Source organism: Labrus bergylta, chromosome 3 (assembly GCF_963930695.1).
Source record: "Labrus bergylta chromosome 3, fLabBer1.1, whole genome shotgun sequence".
Classification (NCBI taxonomy): Eukaryota; Metazoa; Chordata; class Actinopteri; order Labriformes; family Labridae; genus Labrus; species Labrus bergylta.
This window is the reverse complement of record NC_089197.1, coordinates 26,674,363-26,690,336: the sequence shown is the minus strand read 5'-3', so window position 1 is coordinate 26,690,336 and position 15,974 is coordinate 26,674,363.

The following is a 15,974-nucleotide window of genomic DNA, read 5'->3' as shown; positions in this document are numbered from 1 at the left end:
TGCCTGGTGCTGGAACTCTCACGACACATGGACCACTCAAATTACTAGCCAATCTAACAGAGTGAGTCAACTGTTGGTACCACATATTTCTACTTGCCCACGGGTCTGCAATTTGCAACACCGAGGAATCAAACCCATAAGCTTTCCATTGGGTTTCACGCTTCTCTAATGCATGAAGATGTTTAGTCATGACTTCTGATGTCCCGTCAGCATCTACAAAATCACCAATCAGATTCGACATAGTCATCTGAATTGTTTCAGCTGCCTTAACTAATGTAGATGTAGCAATAGATGTCAACATCATACCTACAGACTTTGTAGACACCGAAGAACTCATCATTGTTTCGTTGATAGTAGATCCCATCTTTACAACCTCACTTGTAAAATTACTCGCAGCTAGAGTAGTAACCAAAGTTGATACGTTAATACTACTAGTTATTCTCTGAGCTACAGTAGTAGACATCATCTGTTCATCAGTCACCCTTGGAGTGACTAGTTGCTTTTGAACCTCTTTAGCCACCGTAACTACTTCAATAGGATCTAGGCCTTCTACCACAAGCATTATCTTACGAGTTCTATACCCTTTTACCCAATAATTGTGATATGGTACAAATTTAAACTCTGGATTCCTCTGAAACCTCCTCTGAAGCCTCCTCTGAAGCCTCTTCTGAAACCTCCTCCTGTTTTATCACAGTTACGAGCAAAGTGGCCTATCTGACCACAATTATGACATGCTTCCCAAGATTGTTGAAAATTTCCTCCTCTTCCTCTTCCTAAACTTCCTTGACCTCTTCCTCTCCATATCTGTGGTTGGCCAAACCCTGGCTGAGGAAAAGGAGCATTGGGGATCATGGATAACGGCTGGGGTGGCTGATACTGGATCTGGTCATGCTGCAGTTGTGGTGGTAATTGAGTTGATTGAGGCTGACTCTGCATAACCACAGCTTGTTTCTTCTCCTTCTTCTTATTATCCACCAGCTGTAGTTGGTTAAGCTTTCTAAGAGTTTCCTGGTCCTGTTCCTTCTGGTCATGCTCTTTTTTCCGATACAGATCAACTTGATGTGCTATGTGATCTGTATACACACCTTTTGCCATGCTTCCAAGACCTACCACCTCCGCCAGCTTGCTCCACACTGGTAGGGGCAATCCTTTCTGTATCCTAGCTCTCAAAATTGATTGCTCCATTTGATTCAAATCCGGGTCATTTCCTGTGACATTTCTCCACACTTGATGAGCCCTTGACACATAAGCTCTTGGGTTTTCCTGTGGGCCCAATGGTTCAATGAGAATATTATCAGGGTGTACGTTGGTTGGAAATGTATCTCTCAATGCTCTCCACATCCGACCTCTACTGGCAGCCAACAATTCCGGATCATATACTGCAGTCGCCACATATCTATTAAGGCCTGCCGCCTGTAGGATTTCCTCCATCACTGGGACCCCAATGAGGCTAGCCAAGAGTCTCTTAATGTCTCCCATGGCAGGCTGTGTTCCCACCAAAACCTCTTCCAACTTCGAAATCCAAGGATGCGCTCCATCTTGAAGAGTGGGTAATTTTTCAAGTATGTTTGACATGTCTGTACTTTGCCAAGGTTTATACTCTAAATTTTGACCTCGCACAATTACTGGACACATTTTATCGAATCTCTTTTCATTTCTTGGACGTAATTCATACCTCAAAGTGTCAGACCTTTGAGACTTCTTTATTTTCTTCCGTGTTTTTTTCAGTTCCTCTAGTTGCCTTTCCAAGACATGCTGGGTTGCTGGACTGGTAGATTCATTCATTTTCACAAGGCATCTATCTATAGTTCTCTCCACCTTTCTTAAAGCGCTGCATCCATCATCTTCCACCCCTGAACCGGCTGCTAATGGGTGAAGATATGAAGGACCTTCTCTCTCTGAGTCTTCATCATCATTGCTCACATCTGTGTCGTCCTTTCCTGGATCCACTCTTCTTATTGGCTTGTCTCCTTTTTTCTCCGCTTTAGCCAACATCCGTCTTACTGCTGGGTCATATCCACCAACAGCTTCATCCGAATCACTCTCACTGTCATCCTCTATGTCCAGTCGTCTGAACTGCTGACCGCTCCAACTTCTCAAACGGCTCTTTTTGTGTTTGCTGTCGGAGCTTGGGTACATTTCTATGGTCGTTGTAGCCTTTCCCTTCTCGATTATTTGTTCATCCTCGTCTGTGATGTGATAGCTGCCCTTCTGTATAATCACTGGGAGCTGAGGGTAAACATCAGTAAACTTCACTTCCTTCTCATAAGGCGGGGGCTTCTGTACTAAGGCAGTATGTGAGAAGGGTGTGTTAACCTTCTCCATTAACTTACCCACTGCCTTATCATTTTTCTGTATTTCTTGCATACCGCGGCCTCTTTTTTCATTTGCAGCTTCTAACAGTTTCTGTCCTTCATTTTCAAACAACTGCAGAACTCCAAGCTCAGTTTGTCTTTTCTCCATACGCCTTTTTCCTTTTTTCCCCTTCTTCTGCTTTACCTTGTATATAGACACAAGTACCTGTATTGTTTTGATCACATCCGGGTTCAAAGTCCCCTCCACTGGCCAAGGCTGGTCAATGTCAGGCCAACGCTTACTCCATTTTTCTGATATTTTTGGAATATCTTTAACAAGAGGATTAGTCTTCTGTACTACATCAACAGGAGTGATTGATTTTGTAATTTTGGTGTCCATCTTTGACATTACAATGACCCTCTTAGTTCCTCGTATTGTAAGTCAAACTATTTAGAAAGTACTGTTACCACACTTTAAAGTGAATGAATTTGCCAACCCCAAAGGAGACCAAAGCCTTCTTACTATAAAAGCAAAAGCACTTCTTTATCACCTAGTGCATCTAATCACACTTATTTATCTTAAAATTATGGAAATAATGTCAATGTTCCATCTCAAAATAGCCCAGGTCAAGCTAGACCATACTCAGACAATGAAACCAGCATTCACAGCACTCAACTGCATTTGAATCAAATCAACTTTTCCATAAATGATCAATCAAATCAAAAATACTCCATTATTGACCCAATACTTCAATTAGTCAGTCTGTTGCCAAGACTTCCTCCTATATAATTGTAATGTGATACATAGAAGAAACAATGTAAGCCTCTATGCGAAAACAGACTAAGCATGTATCAAAGATGTTGACTATAAAAAAAATGTGTATACACAGATAGAAAAGTTCAGGTGTTTGTTGAAAGAGTTTGTGGATAAAACCACACTGGCCTTGATCAAGCTGGATTCAGGATCCCTACATGCTGTCATCCGCAAGCTTCCAGTGTTTGTGAAGTACCCCCCAGGTCTCTCCTCATCTGCCTTTTTTTTGGACTGATCCAGTTCAGACACAATCCATCTGTCTGTCTTCCCTTTAGCTCTCACACAGCATAGTAGAGAGAAACAGAGAAAACAGAAAGAAAACAAAACAAAAGTTTAATCACTCTGAATCCATATAGACAATGCAATAACAATTCAGTAAAATATGCACACATTATCTGTAATCTTTATCTATTTTTTTTTTTATCTATTGCAAAGGCTGTCTCCCTACTGGGGGTGTGTTTTCCTTCCCTCTGTGTCCCACAGAGAGAAGAGAGAGGAGGAAGGGCTCTCTCTCCACTCCTCTTCAAAAGGAGTAATCTAATTGGCTTTCTATGTGAGGCAACGCCTCTTGGACCTGCCTCCTAATTTTAGCAAGGGCTTCCAGTCTAACCTGGCTGTCAAAGGGTTAACATCGTCTCCAAACCCTATGGTCCAAACCTAGTGCATTTAATGCACAGACAGGCGCATCTCACCCGTGGGTGTTGTGGGTGCTGTGACACCCCTACTTTCACTAAAATGTACACTTTTTACTAGTGGAGTCATTAAAGAAAACTTATCGGTCAAGTAAGATTTATTAAGTGACAACTAAGCCAATCATATCTATTTGATTACAGTTGAAGCACGGTAAGGTTACATTTGCATTTAATCCTCCTGTCACTCATCACTGAGTCAGAGCTCAGAGCTAACACATGGAAACATGCTGCATGTAGCATCCTTCTAAAAAGAGAGTAAGTCACCCAAACCGAGGTTTTTAAGATAAATCCACCTCACAAAACAGCGTAAGTGTAACATTTTCTCCTCTTGGTTGTTATTTTAGCTGTATGTATTTACTCCCATAACTTTACGATGTAGCAGAAGTCCCCTTTGCAGTTTTTCTAACTAAAAGCACATTTTATGTGAAGACCGGAAATAAAGAGACTGAGGCGTAGGGCAATAAGAAAAGCAAAATAATGGCATCACAAAGAACCGTTTTGAATCTGGTTTCTAGAGCTGACTGGGTTACTCACAATGGATGTTCATAAAGTTAGTGTCTAATTATCTTTTGTAACTTTGTCTTGTTATATGATGTTTCAGCTAAACTTAATTATTGGACATTAAATGAAACAGAATGTGTTGATTTCCTAGAGGGTGGTAATATACTAGCACAGAACACACACACTTTTAAGATCACTGCTCCACCCCTGTGCACAGAGTCTATGCACACACAGAAATCAGCACAATATCCTCCCAATCAACAGCCAAATAGAAAATATATTCTCTCCACCTATTTTAATGTGAACACACACATACGCACAAACAGACAGAAAGAGAAGTTCACACTCCAATCAGCCGGCAGTTCTAAACTTTATCAGGAATTTTTCTGTTCTTTTCTCTAATCTTGCTACCTGAATGGGTACAGACTATCCTCGCTGGTCTCTCCACTTCTGTTAAAAACAGATACTATATACACTTATGCTATGTATAAACGTCCTTTATTAGGCTCATGTGTATTTATCAGATTAAACAAACATCCTCTGAGGGGCTCATATTTTATCCAATTGAATATATAAAGTCCCCTGAAACAAAGGGCTCATAGGTTTTTAACACTGATGAAGATCAGATAAGTAAAAGTCCTCTGATACAAAGGCTCATATTTTTTATCACTGATGAAGCAAAAATGTCCCCTCTTATAAGTTACTAAATCGCCTTTTAACCAATCACCTGCTACATATGCCTATTTATTAATACATCTATTCTATTTATCAATCACACATATACAAGAACATTTCCGGATCAAATACACATCTTCACACCACACAGACCTCTCAAAACCATCCAAATCACAACACAAGAGACAAGACACAGACAGAGACAGAGACAGAGCCCTTCAACAGCCACACACACACAAACACTTCAGGCTGTATAGAGCTTGCGCGCACACACATTCCAAGAACAGCCGCCCCTCAGCGAGCGCACACACATTCCAGTTCAGATTTTGAAGTCGACTCATTTATAATTTTCCTCTATCACATTTTACTTCTGTCAAACTTTTAACAAATTGTCTTTTAACAAATTACTTCACACTGCATGCTTCAATGCACACTTTTTCCTTTACTCAGCGCTTTTTTCCCACTTTTCTCAAAACTCTTATCTTTATTCCTTTTCTTCACTTTTCATTTTTTTACTTCTCATCTTTACACTTCTCATCTTTATTTCTTCTCTTTTATTTTCCTACATTATACGTTTATCATCTATTCAAATACCCTGGCCAGGGATCCCCTTTGTTTTATTTTTACTCAAATTTGACTACTTCTTAAAGCCAACTTTTACTTCAGTGTCTAATTTACACATGACTTACTGTTAAGAGGGTACGGGCCCTGTCCTTGTTAAACTTGCATAGTTTTTTAGCTAACTGGTCTCGTTACTAGTTGCGCTTATGCTATCATTACCTTTCAACTTTTTATCTCTTCTTCTCTTATTTATCTCTTCTTTATTTTATTCCCCTTTATCTATATACTTTTTAACTCAATAAACCCCAATTTAGACGGAGAATTACTCCAACATCAACACATCATTGCACTTCAGTTCTTTGACAGTGCGGCCAAAATTGCCGATAGACGACAGAAACAGCTCCGCAATATGTGCAGAAAAAAAAGAAAGAAACACTTACGAAGTGATGGAAATAATAAACAAGCTGTGGTCCCCTGCAGAAGGCCCCAACCGATCCTGTTCCGTGACGCCAAAATTGATGTGGATTTCCTTGTTGTTGATATGTTTGATGATGAAGAAATTCGCCGTTGAGACTGACTTGCTTTCAAAGAGTATAATTTTATTTAAGCAAGAAACAGAATCACTGGTCACGTCTGACCAGGAGGATCAAGAAGCCAATAATGATCTCTCTCGAACACACAGAGACAATTGCTTATATGCATCCAAACATCCGCTTTTCGTCATGGGTCATAAAACATCACGTTACACAACCACATGTGGCAATACTCCTATACAATACCTCAATTTAAACATTCCACCTGAGGGGACTCCTAAATCTCCTTCAGATACTATCACAAGACGCACCCATTGTAAACTTATATTATCTCTGTCCTAGTTACATCAGACACTTCACTAGTAAACAAACTTCATATCCCACAAATCAACACCCCACCGGTTCACACTCCTGCAGAAATAGCAAACTTGCATGTACAATGATCTTTAACAAAAAGAGGGAACTACTTTATCTCATCTGCAAGAAATTAAAAATGTTCCTATAATGTGCAAACATCTTCTAAAGCTGTAATGTGATGATACGTGTGAGGGGAAAAAAGACATAACATTACAAGCAAACATTTTCTTGATATTCAAGGGGGAAAAAATGGAACATAAAATCCAGAAAGAAGTTTGAGAAAAGTCCTTCCTTCCTCCTTATACATTTTTGTATAAATATATATTTGATATTTGATTATATAGTCAGCACGTTGAGTGATTTATCTTTGTCCCTCAATCGCTTATTTTAGAAAAAAATAATTGGCAGACATCAATTAAAGGCCAGCTTCAATTCTTGTCTCTTAAACACAAACATTTCTATACTTTAAACTCTCGCTTATTAATTTATGGGAGACAAAAATAGAACACAACTTGGAAAGATTTAGACACAGTTTAAGGCGCTTAATGAACAGTAACATTGACGGACAACATTTTAAGGGCATAAATATAAATTTCATCCATGCCATGTTTGTGGCTCTTAGCAACATGACTTAGAGCAAAGAGCCTGGAACCTCGAGCAAATAGCTTAAGAGTGTGCATCGGGGCAGTAGCAGCTCAGGTGATAGGTAAGAGCACACTAGTCAGGATCCACACCGACTGCAGGTTTAAAGCCGTAAATACATACAAGACAGATAAATATTAAAGGAGGACCAGTCCATGGCACTGTTTTCGGGCTGTTTGTATATTGCACTGTGTGTAGTAAAAAGTTAATCAGTACATTACTCAGAGTTCATCTCAGAAGCATTTCCTGAAGATGATCTGCGGTCTGTACTCCTCGTATTCTTCCTGACTGATCCATGCAGAGCTGAAGGTGGGCAGGTTGGCAAGCACTGCTCCTCCCCTCCACACTGAAAAGTCTCTGTCCTTCGGGCTGGTGACATGAACACTCTCCCCCATGTCGGGGGGAACCAGTCCTTTGATTTCAGCCTGGAGCCGCTCAGGCAGGCCGTCCAGCAGGGTGTTCCCTCCTAAAGGAGCAGATAGAAAGGAAACTCAAAACATGACCAAAGCAGTGCTACAAAAAGGGCGTGTACTCACTGCTATAAACCATCATTTTCATTTTTGTATTTTGGTGTACTGTGACTTTTTCTTTTTTTTATAGGCACTCTCCTCATAGCAGGTTCTCTGGGTTCTTCACATGATGGAACTAAATAAACAGAGTTACTGAAGGGGCACCTCATGAAGCTTACGGGTAATCATTCTACCTTACCCGCTTTCCTCTAACTGCTAAAATAAATAGCAAATGTTCTAAGTCTTCACAGCAGGTACACACACCTACACATTCACACACTGATGGCAGAGGCTGCTATGTGAAGTGACCATCACAAGTAGTTAATCCCTTTCATAGACATTCACACGCAGAGGGAGCAACTCTGGGTTATGTATCCTGCCGAAGGACACATTGAACATGTGGCTGCAGGAGCTGGGGATTGAACCCCGACCTTCCAGTTGAGAGATGACCGACTCTACCAACTGAGCCACAGCCGCCCAAAATCCATTTGACATGCATCCAGTCAACAGTAAGACTGCTACTTTGAGCACTGAAGTTTAATTCATAAAGTTCATAGATATAAAGGTTTTAGGATCAAATAACTTTAGACTGTGTGCTCTCTTTTTGTCTAGGGCAGTACGGTCTTTATAAATATTGATGATTTAAAATGCAGTGCCCTGACATCTGTAGTCGTAATGGGACACTTGGAATTACACACTATATCATGTGAAAAGATGATAGAAAAAAAACAAGTTTATTATGCATAGTTTAGCAGGAATCATGTTAGACGTACAGTATGGCTGAAAAAGTCTGGTTCTGTTTGAGGTTTTCTGCCAGTCATATTCGCTGGTTTGAATGGCGTCCAATCGCTGAATTGTTTCAACTTCTAAACTCATTGGAGCCGTCATTGGCTGGGGGAAGCACACCAGCTCCCCGCCCAGAAAAGTCCTGACTCAGCCAAAACATCAAAATCCAGACAAAGTCTCTGCAGACACAGTCACCACCACATATGTATGGAGGCCCAGGAGTGATGACTGAGCAACATCACTTTGGTATAAGTCTATTTTATTTTCTAATGTTCAATGAAACTTTTGCAAACACATACCACACTATTGTTGAAGGAAAGTACTTGCACTTGTTTTGCACATCAGCTGTTACCTGACAGCACGATGTTTCCCAGGAAGCAGCGCTGCAGGTCGATGTCCGAGCTGAGGATTGACTTGAAGACGCTCTCGTGTATGCATAGGAGCCCGATCAAAGTTAGCCCTTGTTTTTGTCTCTGACAGGCTCAGATTGTTACTTTAAGTGTCTGGAAACATCACAGAAAGACCTCTTTGTTCAAGACTGAAATATTTCACTTTTGGTTAACAATTCAGACAAGAGACAGCTTTCACATCACCCTCTTCAAAAGCCACCAGACTCCATAGACAAAGAAGAGTCATTATTTGACAGAAAATTAACTGACAGAAATTAGTGAAGCGGCGCTCACAGGAAAGAGGAAACAGTCAGAAAATAATTGGTGGATAATAATATATAAAGCATGGAGAAGGGTACAGAACTTTTACATGGCCATTTTCATTTTAAAGTTCTTCCAGACGGCGCAGTCGACAGAGCCAAAATTATTTGTAACCACTGCAAAGTTGAATTTTCTTATCACCGGAGTACTTGATGAGTACTCCAAAATATGTTGCAGCCAGAAACCTAGGCGGACACTGAAAGGTCGTTTCACTTGTCTTCACTTTATTTAAGCGTTCTTTTTGGGTGCTTATAGCTATTGATTGTAAGGGCTATAACAGTTTGCGATTGCATTAGTATGCTGCTAAAACTATAGGCTATGTGAATGCTGTTTAAGATAAGATCAGACAAAATAAGATATATTTATTCTCACCAACGAAGTATAACGAAAAATACAAGGAAGTACAAGTACAACAAAAGTACAAGTAGGCCTACAACGAAATAATAATGCTGTTACAGGGTCCGAAATTAACACCAGCCAACCAAATGTTATGGCAAATAACTTTCAGAGGCTTTCTGTGTTTCCCATCAATTACAGACTGTGGCGGCCCTCAATGGTCTGATCTGTCCTGCTATAGTCTAATTTGCCCCACTAACACAGTCATGGACAATTGGACCACATCAGCTATAGCAGTGGTTATCAAACTTTTTAGACTACATACCACCTCCGAAAATATTTGGCTCTCCAAGTACCACCATTATGGTAGATGTTAAAATACACTGTAGGCCTACATTTTAAGCAGGAGGCAAATATATTCATAAAAAGAATATTATTTATTATTGACTGTTGGCAGCCACGCTGTAGGACTACTAAGGGCTAGCGCTAGAACTGGCACTTAAACTCCACACAACACTGACATTGGCCCAAATCAAAAAGAAAGTGCAGAACAATAAAAATGACAACTTTATACCAACAACCTGTTTGAGAGAGAGAGAGACAGAGAGAGAGACAGAGAGAGAGAGACAGAGAGAGAGAGAGAGAGAGAGAGAGACAGAGAGAGACAGACAGAGAGAGACAGAGAGAGACAGAGAGAGAGACAGAGAGAGAGAGACAGAGAGAGAGAGAGAGAGAGAGAGAGACAGAGAGAGACAGACAGAGAGAGACAGAGAGAGAGACAGAGAGAGAGACAGAGAGAGAGACAGAGAGAGAGAGAGACAGAGAGAGAGAGACAGAGAGAGAGACAGAGAGAGAGAGACAGAGAGAGAGACAGAGAGAGAGAGACAGAGAGAGAGAGAGACAGACAGACAGACAGAAAGAGAGACAGAGAGAGCGAGAGAGAGAGAGAGAGACAGACAGACAGAGAGACAGAGAGAGAGACAGAGAGAGAGAGAGAGACAGAGACAGAGACAGAGAGAGAGAGACAGAGAGAGAGACACAGACAGACAGAAAGAGAGACAGAGAGAGCGAGAGACAGACAGAGAGAGGCAGACAGACATACAGACAGACAGACAGAGATAGAGAGAGAGACAGAGAGAGAGAGACAGACAGAGAAACAGACAGAGAGAGAGAGACAGAGAGAGAGAGACAGAGAGAGAGAGACAGAGAGAGAGACAGAGAGAGAGAGACAGAGAGAGAGACAGAGAGAGAGAGACAGAGAGACAGAGAGAGAGAGACAGAGAGAGAGAGACAGAGAGAGAGAGAGACAGACAGACAGACAGAAAGAGAGACAGAGAGAGCGAGAGAGAGAGAGAGAGACAGAGACAGAGAGAGAGAGACAGAGAGAGAGACACAGACAGACAGAAAGAGAGACAGAGAGAGCGAGAGAGAGAGAGAGAGACAGAGAGAGAGAGAGACAGAGAGAGAGACAGAGAGAGAGAGACAGAGAGAGAGAGAGACAGACAGACAGACAGAAAGAGAGACAGAGAGAGCGAGAGAGAGAGAGAGACAGACAGACAGAGAGACAGAGAGAGAGACAGAGAGAGAGAGAGAGACAGAGACAGAGACAGAGAGAGAGAGACAGAGAGAGAGACACAGACAGACAGAAAGAGAGACAGAGAGAGCGAGAGACAGACAGAGAGAGGCAGACAGACATACAGACAGACAGACAGAGATAGAGAGAGAGACAGAGAGAGAGAGACAGACAGAGAAACAGACAGAGAGAGACAGAGAGAGAGAGACAGACAGAGAGAGAGACAGAGAGAGAGACAGAGACAGAGAGAGAGAGAGAGAGACAGAGAGACACAGACAGACAGACAGAAAGAGAGACAGAGAGAGCGAGAGAGAGAGACAGAGAGAGAGACAGAGAGAGAGACACAGACAGACAGAGAGAGAGACAGAAAGAGAGACAGAGAGAGCGAGAGAGAGAGAGACAGAGAGAGAGAGAGAGAGCGGGGGAGAGTGCAGGCGCGGTCCATACAGTTCATGTTACTGTTCTGACAAAAAGAGGAATGTCTGTGTCTTATATTTACTGATGTCAACAGCAATGTGGGTGAACATGACAATTGAAAAATAATTATTTAGTATTTATTATAAGATATTTGTTTTCTACTGAACCCTGTGATGGAGTCTGTGGACAGTGTCAGCTTCACACCAAAAACTTAAATAGTGTTTAAGACTGGCATCTATTATTATGAGTTGCAGCTACCTTGTTCAATATTATTCCTGCAGATGTGACTAATAACAAAAAAACAGCCTGAGCTGTCACATGTAGTTAACAGTACATTTTGTCTTGTCTGAGGCATTAATTGAACATCTTTGTATTTCTCCTATAGACACAGTGTGGATTATTGGTGACTGGTCCTTCGAGGTGCCCAGAGAGCTGCAGAGACAGAGGAAGAAACCTGAGCCTCAACAACATCTGCATTTGTTGGTTCTTCTGGGGTGGACTTCAGTTTCTTCTCTTCAACAACTCGCTGTGAGGGAGGTCTCCCCCGGATGGCCTCAGTGATGTCACCCACAGGCTGAGAGCTGAGGTGTGTTTTAAGCCTCCTGACAAACCGTTACACCGCACTCGCCTGTCAAGCTGGTCAGCTACACGCCTTATTGTGAATAACTCTTATCCTTCATCAAATCAAACAACCCCTGTACAGTGTGTCGATCAAGACATGAGCTAATCACACCTATTTGTTTGTTTTGTACCAAGCTGTAAGCATGTTAATCTCTGCTGTAAAAACAGATTTTTTAATGTTGTTTTTCAGATTAAATAAATATTTCTATATAAATGCACTCCTTTATATCTACTTATGAGTATACATTTCAGATTTGAAATGACAAGACTAAAATGTGCATTAATGCTCAACTCAATAGCTTAGGGAAGGAAGTCTACTTTTACACAACTTTTTACCAAATACTAATGTAGTTCATTTCTGAAAGTGGGATGGAACAGAGTCATTGCAAAAATATGCCCTTAAACACAGCCCCATTCTTAAATCAAGATACATGGAGAGTAAATAAGATCAATAACTTGTAAATAAAAACACAGTTAAAAATGATTTAGAAATGTAGTCTTCCCAGATCAATATCACATAATATCAACTTCTCCCATCTAAACTGGACAAAGGGTTTTAAAATGGGAAGAAAATAGTTTGATTGCAAGTTGTTTGGAGGAGATCTAGTTTTATTTGAACAGCTGAAGCATGAATACAGTCTTCTAAGGTGCAAACCCTCCTCCTCCTCCTGAAGCCTGTGGAGCTCGTTGATGTACTGCTGTCCTATCTGCTGGCCATCTTCTCTCACCAGAACTTCAACTGTTGAAAAGTCATTCAGAAGAAGCTCGAGCATGTGACATGGATCCAGGAGAACATGGACTTTTAGTGAGGGGTCTTCAGGATGGCAAAGAAAGAGAAAATATCAGTTATTCATTAAATCAATTTGTTTGTGCATTTTCTGTATTCATCTGTGTGTAAGAGCACATTTATAAATTCAACAGTGTACTACCCAGACAACAAAGGTACAGTATTCAGGTAATCAACATCTATTCAAAGTTAAGAAGATAAACATTATTGTAATCATGCTGTTTTCAGCTCTCTCTCTCACTCACACAATGATATTCTACATCAAATGGTCTCAGGTTTTGTGTTAGGAAAAATTAAGCAGTTTATTGTAGAAAGTACTTCATCTTAACATGAAACAAATATAACCTGAATTATTTAAATCATTAACAGGTCCCAACTCTCTGTGCTTTAGTACAGAACATACAGTAGCTCATTTATTATTAACATGAGCTCAGTACATGGCTGTATTCTTCAAACTATTTCTTGTACTTATTGCTTTATATCTTATTTTCATTCCATATGTTATTTATGTTTTATATTTCTACTGCTATATTCTGTGTAAGAGCATCTGTAACGATTCAGAACTATATTAATAACCAGATTAAATTTACCTGAACTCAAACAAAGTGAATTTGTTTTTATTTGGTAACATCAACCATGTAACTTTAATGTCATCCTCTATAACCTGCACAGCACATTAGGTTCAGTTCAGTTTATGTTACTGACGGATAATTACTACACAAAGTTTGTTTTTTAATGTCGACATTTACGCGGAGTATAACATTCATCATCACGTCAGATAACCACCGAGGTGAACCTTTAGCTTCTAACATCACACAAACTCATTATTTTCAACATCTTAACAACAAACATTTCTAAATAATGTAAATAATGTACATAATGTAAATAATGTAAATAATGAGCTACACAGATAGTCGACTGGTTTACAAGCTAACTCTAAACAAGCTAGGTCCGTAAATATAAAGACATGAGTAAGCAGTAAATATAACACTACTATATCACTTACCGAAAAAAACTGAAGCATCAACTTGTTGGATGGTCTGTTAACCACACAGCAAGCCATGTATGTTGTCAGATATGTGTTAAACAAACTCTCCAAATGAAGTAAAAAAGAGGAGAAATCAGACGGATCAAGCTGTTAGCCTCCTGACCTGCTGACCTGACAGACAGATGCAGCGTGCAGAGCTGTCAATCAAATCTGCCACAACCCTTATATGGGCATAGCCGTTTTTCTTAATAGAATAAAATCCGATGAGTTATAAAAAAAATTCCCCCCACAGTGTGAGGAGAAGGGGCCGTCAACTTATCAGATATATCTCGTTTTTTAAACCAGGCCGTAAACATGTTGATTCCTGTGGTAAAAACTGGCTTTTTTTTTTAACTGCAGTTTTTTGTACTTCCGCATTGGCTTCATTTTTCGAGACCGGAGGTTGCCCCTTGCTTCTGCTTCGTCTGCAAAGTGTGAATCTGTATGAATGGATTTGTGGTAATACTGATGGTCACAAGCAGCCTCAGGGTGTTAATGTGTAGGTGTGACCTGTGGTGTAAAAGAGATTTGAGTGGTCAGATAAAGTAGAAAAGCGCTAAACAACCATGAACTACCATCTACACCCCACAGACGAGTGCTTTTTGGCTGTCACTCTTTAGTTTCATTTTTAGTTAGTCTATATGTATCTACTTTTTTCCAGAAATGAAAAATGTGTTGAGATTTGATTTTAAAAGAATATATCACCATTATGTCAAAAGAAACGTCTTTTCTATCTGCCTTATAGGTACTTATATTTTTGTCTTTGTACACCGTTCACCGTAGAAACATTTGAGTGTAAAAGGCAGAAGAGGGACAATCAGGTTTTTAACAACTTAACTGTACAACAACTTACAGCTGCAGAAAACAACTCTCTGTGCATGAATATAATGTTCCAGATTTTTTTATTGATTTCATGGACATTTAATTAATGGACATCTTTTTCAACGGTGGCTATTTTTGAATTATGTCAACCATCATTTCAACTATGGCAATTCAAAAATGTCCTCTGTGAAAAAAAGGTGTATTTAGGTGCAGAGGAGGAGGGGAGAACCATCCAGGTAGACAGTTTGTTGTCTGTCTCTGAATCATTCACTCCCGGCCTCTTGCCAGGATCAGGGTCGGATTGTAATGCACTCGTGAAGGTCTTCACCAGCGCTGATCGTTCTCTGGCGTCTCCTCCCGCCTTGCTCTTTTCCTCTTGGGAGGCATGTGCTCCTCTCTGTCGGCCTGCAGCTGCTCAGAGAGCTCCATGGTTCTTTGGAGCTGAGCATTGAGCTGAGTGTCCAGCTCTTCCAGCTGTCTCACATAGAAACTCTCCTTCTCCTGGTAGTTCTGTTGCAGGGCGTCCTGTTCAGCCCTCAGCTTCAGGATTACTTCCTGGCTCTCTGTCAGCTTGTCTGAGTTAGATTTGGTCTCAGTGTCAAACTGACACAGCTTGCTCTTAGCCTGGTGTTGCAGGGTGAAAACTTCAGACTGATACCTCTGGCTCAGCTCCTGATAGCTAGCTCCTAACCTCTCCAGGTTTAACTTGAAAAGGTTGGTGTTGTTCCTCTCCTCCTGGATCTGAGCTCTAAATTGTTCCACACAGTTTTTGTGCAGGGCTTGAAGCTCCTGGTATTCTTTTTGAATGACATTCTGGACACTGAGCTGAGTTTTGATCTGCTCCAGCTCTGTCCAGAACATCTGCGCCTTCTGCAACAGGACAGCGTTTTCATCTGCCATCTTCTGACAGCTGGCGTTGTATTCAGCCGTCATGGACGTGATGTATTCTTGAAACTGGGAGTCCCTGTCCATGTGAGCCTGCTTCTGTTGCTGAAGTTCACGCTGCAGGGTCTCCACCTGCCGCCCGGCACTTTGCATCATGTTCTGGTGCTTGCAGCTCTCCTCCGCCATATTCTTGCGTAGCGTGTCCTGTTGTTCTGTTAAGGACTTGATGACCGCCTGGTCATGAGACACTTTGTCAGCGTGAGCCTTAAATTGTTTTTGCATCTCACGCTGATAGGTCTCAATCTGCTGCCCGCCACTGAGCATATCATTCTGGTACTTCAGGCCCAGCTCGTTTAGAGCACATTTGACCTTCTCCAGTTCTTCTTTGAGGAGCGTACTCTCTCTTTCTCCTCCGAGCTCAGCTGAAGTCTT